The 5,775-nt window shown below is 42.5% G+C and overlaps 1 long non-coding RNA gene across 1 annotated transcript; it reads left to right on the top strand.

Moving 5' to 3' along the window:
- The first annotated feature begins 343 nt into the window (after positions 1-343).
- Positions 344-1,765, top strand: LOC115147499 (uncharacterized). The gene is made up of 4 exons (XR_003866360.1): positions 344-755; positions 895-1,227; positions 1,339-1,554; positions 1,735-1,765. It is a non-coding gene; the product is annotated as an uncharacterized LOC115147499 (long non-coding RNA).
- The last annotated feature ends 4,010 nt before the right edge of the window (positions 1,766-5,775 follow it).

Here is a 5,775-nt window from a genome sequence, read left to right as displayed (position 1 = left end):
ATACTGGTGATCCTTGAGTCACTCTGTCTGTCACAGGTACAGTAACATTCTATATACTGGTGATCCTGGAGTCTCTGTCTGTAACAGGTACAGTAACATTCTATATACTGGTGATCCTGGAGTCTCTCTGTCTGTAACAGGTACAGTAACATTCTATATACTGGTGATCCTGGAGTCACTCTGTCTGTAACAGGTACAGTAACATTCTATATACTGGTGATCCTGGAGTCACTCTGTCTGTCACAGGTACAGTAACATTCTATATACTGGTCATCCTGGAGTCTCTGTCTGTAACAGGTACAGTAACATTCTATATACTGGTCATCCTGGAGTCTCTGTCTGTAACAGGTACAGTAACATGCTTTATACTGCTAGTCTGTTCAATTAATATCTACTGTCCATTTAGGTCTAGAAATTGGATTTGTATATATGAAACAGATTGAAGAATGAAATGTGTTTAGAATGTCTTGCATTATGTGATTAAACTATGAACAGGTGATTCAGGGTTTTAATGTTGTGATCTACTCCAGCTCTGCAGGTGAAGGTGACTCCAACATGGTGGGCAACGTCGAAGACACTGACCTGTAGCACCACCTGTACTCTGACTGGTAAACCCACCTACATCTGGTACAAGAACGGACAACATCTAGATGAGAGCACCTCCCCCCAGTACAAAGACCCAGTCTCCAGTAACTATGTAGACAGTTACTCCTGTGGTGTAAAAGGCCATGAGGATCTCCACTCTCCTGCAGTGTGTGAGTGTTTATTTAATTAACAGTACCGTACAACCTCTGTGTGTGTTGGTTTCACTATGTAATATTAGAACTGTTATCATTTCTAGAATGAACTGAGAATATATTCCAGTTGTCCTCTTGTTATGTCACTGTGTTTCAGGTGTTCAGGGTCAGGACTGCATCAGAGTAACTTACACCAAGAGGAGAATCTGTGTCTTGAAGGGGTCAACAGTGGACATATCCTGTACTTATGTTGGTTATTATTCCACCACATCAACATTCTGGTTTAGAAGTGATAAGTCGACCCCTGAAGACCTAACCAGAGACCCAGGGTATACAGGTCGTGTGAAGTACACTGGAACATACAGAGGTCCCTTCACCCTGAGAATCACAGATCTGAGAGAGGAGGACTCAGCTGAGTATCGCTTCACTTTTAAAACATACAACTTTGAATGGGGTCATAGTTTCCCAGGAACAACTCTGTCTGTCACAGGTAATACTACACTGTATGATACAACTGTAAATCATATTGAATTACAGGAGAAAATAAATGAACCATCCTGTTAACACAGAGGTGTATGTGGTTTTATACATATTGTTTCAGGTCTGCAGGTGAAGGTGACTCCTGCTGCAGAGGGACAGAAGACACTGACCTGTAGCACCACCTGTACTCTGACAGTCAACCCCACCTACATCTGGTACAGGAATGGACAGAATGTACAAGATAACTCCTCTCCCATGTACTCCATCAGCAGTGAGGATGCAGACAGTTACTCCTGTGCTGTAAAAGGCAGTGAGGGTCTCAGATCTCCTGCAGTGTGTGAGTTCAGTGCAGCACAATAGTTCAGTATTCTATTTGATTTGATTTTTACTTAGCAAGTATCATGCACTCAGGCAAAATAGACATGCCTTACTTTATCAATAATTTTACAACAAATTTTTTTATTTTTTTACTAATTGTTAATACTACTTTGACAAAATGTTTGGTATTTTACATCAGATAAACCAAGGAACACCTCAGTGTCAGTCAGTCCCTCTGGTGAAATAGTGGAGGGCAGTTCAGTGACTCTGACCTGCAGCAGTGATGCCAACCCACCTGTGGACAAATACACCTGGTACTTTCAAAATAAGACTTTTCTAAATGGATTTGGACAGATGTACAACATAAGTAAGTTCAAGTCTAAGGACAATGGACATTACCACTGTGAGGCCTGGAATGGAAGAGGATCTAGGAACTCTACAGCTCTGATGATCATTTTACCAGGTGAACTTTCATCTTCAATATTTCAATACAAAATTACATTTCAATCTGATATTAATAATTATACTTTGGCTTATCATACTTTGTTTTATAATTATATATACGTTGAGATTAGATCAGTTAACAGATGTTGTATTATTGTCCTAGACTACATTATGTTCAATTTATTAAATTACAGTACTCGTATCATCCATATTTTATTATAGAGAAACAGACCTCAGTTCTGACTGCAGCTGTAGGAATCATAGTGGTTGTTCTGGTTCTCATCCTCTGTCTCTCTGGACTCATGTGGTTCAGGTGAGTGAAGAAGTGATTGACTTCATTCATGTATTTATTGGCCCAAAGCCCTTAACTACTAAACTATATTAGAAACATATCAACCTCCACTAGTGGTCAGTAGAGAGCAGAACTCACTCTGTCCATCTTTACAGGAGATCCACAGGAGGAAGTGATGCCACAGCAGACACACAGGTGATTATATCAGTTACACCAGGACCCCCCCCCCCCCCCCCCCCCCCCACACACAGCTCATCAGGCTTTGATTATATGAATCAGCTGTGTAGTGTTCGGGCAAAAAAACAAAATGTGCAGCTCTGAGATCAATGTGTGCAGGTCCCAGCTCTGAGTTTGGGAAACCCTGAGTTACAACTCCATTTTCATTCATTTACTGTGTCACGACAGTCTCTTTCATTCATATTCTCTCTCTGTCTGTCTGTCTGTCTGTCTGTCTGTCTGTCTGTCTGTCTGTCTGTCTGTCTGTCTGTCTGTCTGTCTGTCTGTCTGTCTGTCTGTCTGTCTGTCTGTCTGTCTGTCTGTCTGTCTGTCTGTCTGTCTGTCTGTCTGTCTGTCTGTCTCTCTCTCTCTCTCTCTCTCTCTCTCTCTCTCTCTCTCTCTCTCTCTCTCTCTCTCTCTCTCTCTCTCTCTCTCTAGAATGTCCATCCTGACCCTACCAGTGACCCCAACAGTGACATGTACACACCTCTGAACATGAATACCAGGTCCCCAGAGTATGACACCCTGGCAGTAAGTGTGTGTGTGTGTCCATAAACATTTTAGAGGGAGTGCTAATTCAGTATGTCTTCTTTCAGAATGTGAGGGGAATCTCCCTCTGAAGAGAAACACCACAGAAGCTGGACTGAAGAGAAGCACCACAGAACCTAGCCTGAAGAGAACCACCACAGATCCTGGCCTGAAGAGAACCACCACAGATCCTGGACTGAAGAGAAGCACCACAGAACCTGGACTGAAGAGAAGCACCACAGATCCTGGACTGAAGAGAAGCACCACAGATCCTGGCCTGAAGAGAAGCACCACAGATCCTGGACTGAAGAGAAGCACCACAGATCCTGGCCTGAAGAGAAGCACCACAGATCCTGGACTGAAGAGAAGCACCACAGAACCTGGACTGAAGAGAACCACCACAGAAGCTGGACTGAAGAGAACCACCACAGAAGCTGGACTGAAGAGAACCACCGCAGAAGCTGGACTGAAGAGAAGCACCACAGAACCTGGACTGAAGAGAAGCACCACAGAACCTGGACTGAAGAGAAGAACCACAGAACCTGGACTGAAGAGAACCACCACAGAAGCTGGAATGAAGAGCTAAGGTTCCAATCCAAAGCCAGGCCTCACACCTCTATTCTCTTGCTATCATATCTAGATGGTTTTCCAGACCATGATCTTTAACTTTTGAGTAAATGCTGGAATGTACATTTTATTTTTTTATTATGATAATTATGTATATTGATGATAAATTGGATTGGATGGGTTATGGATGGGTTATGCTTCTGCTTTTATTTCAATGGGATTTTTCCATTTCCATATTTTTCTTGTGTACTAATCTGTTTAATATCTATAGTTGAAGTTTATATTTCTGATCTTTTTCAATGGAATTTTGCCATTTAGGGATTTATAACATCAATAGTCCTACTTTCCTCAGCAACTAATATGGATAATATTGATAAAAGCTTTTAATATTTTTAGCTTTTGGGTCAAGTTTCTCCTGATGTGTTTAATGATTTATTTTGTATTGCTGTCATATATTATTCCACGTTTTATATTTGGGGTGGCAGGTACCCTATATTGGGGTGGCAGGTAGCCTATATTGGGGTGGCAGGTAGCCTATATTGGGGTGGCAGGTAGCCTATATTGGGGTGGCAGGTAGCCTATATTGGGGTGGCAGGTAGCCTGTATTGGGGTGGCAGGTAGCCTGTATTGGGGTGGCAGGTAGCCTATATTGGGGTGGCAGGTAGCCTATATTGGGGTGGCAGGTAGCCTATATTGGGGCGGCAGGTAGCCTATATTGGGGAGGCAGGTAGCCTATATTGGGGTGGCAGGTAGCCTATATTGGGGTGGCAGATCGCCTATATTGGGGAGGCAGGTAGCCTATATTGGGGTGGCAGGTAGCCTATATTGGGGTGGCAGATCGCCTATATTGGGGAGGCAGGTAGCCTATATTGGGGAGGCAGGTAGCCTATATTGGGGTGGCAGATCGCCTATATTGGGGAGGCAGGTAGCCTATATTGGGGTGGCAGATCGCCTATATTGGGGAGGCAGGTAGCCTATATTGGGGTGGCAGGTAGCCTATATTGGGGTGGCAGATCGCCTATATTGGGGTGGCAGGTAGCCTATATTGGGGTGGCAGGTAGCCTATATTGGGGTGGCAGGTAGCCTATATTGGGGTGGCAGGTAGCCTATATTGGGGTGGCAGGTAGCCTATATTGGGGTGGCAGGTAGCCTATATTGGGGAGGCAGGTAGCCTATATTGGGGTGGCAGGTAGCCTAGTGGTTAGAGCATTGGACTAGTATCCGGAAGGTTGCAAGATCGAAACCCTGAGCTGACAAGATACAAATCTGTCGTTCTGCACCTGAACAAGGCAGTTAACCCACTGTTCCTAGGCCGTCATTGAAAATAAGAATTTGTTCTTAGCTGACTTGCCTAGTTAAATAAAGGTAAAAAATATTATGCAATACGATATTGTTTTTTTATTTTTTATCAGTACATTACATACATTTAAACATTTGCAGTTTTTTACATTTTATATTAATTATAATTGTATATTACGTAATGCTATATTGTTCAGTGTCATGATATCACTTGTTTTGTCATCACATTCTTCATTATTATGTACTTTATATATGTTAAATACATGTTTACCTTTGCATTTTTTACTGTGTGGTTTAGTGTCAATACAGTATAAGCATCATGTTGTAAACAAGATCAACATTTAAGACAATAAATACATAGATTATTTGATTAACTAATTATACACTGATTCATAACTATTTCCACTCAGCTCTTGTTTCTTGTATTTCTGCCTATTAGACACATGATGGTGGCATTGAATAATTTAACTATGAGTGGCTAGGCCAGCGTTTCCTCAACTCAGCTCTAATCACTAGGTTACCTGCCTAGTGGGGAACCCCTTGAGGTCAGACTTAGTTATATGCATGTCAGGGTTCACTTTGAGCCAATTGTTCTGAAGATCAGTGAGCTGAAGACACCTCTTTCACACAAGCACACTGGAAACTCAGAGCAGCTTGCCTTGGCCTTGGCCTAATGACAGCTCACTGTTGTCTGTTGTTTCTACCTAGCTAATGTTGATAGATAAATGTTAGCTAACTAGCTAGCTCACTAGCTAAGGATGGGGTCTTGCTGTAATTTCAGCAGCAGTGCATCGTATTGTTCACAATCCAGTCCATTCAGAGTAGCTGTGTGATGCACAAAAATGCTTCTTTATCGCTGAATAACAGCCTCTTCATGTAGCTAACAAGCTAGCT

This window comes from Salmo trutta, chromosome 14, assembly GCF_901001165.1.
Source record: "Salmo trutta chromosome 14, fSalTru1.1, whole genome shotgun sequence".
In the NCBI taxonomy this organism is placed as follows: Eukaryota; Metazoa; Chordata; class Actinopteri; order Salmoniformes; family Salmonidae; genus Salmo; species Salmo trutta.
The sequence above is the reverse complement of the archived record's forward strand: the minus strand, read 5'-3'. Positions and strand labels throughout refer to the sequence as shown.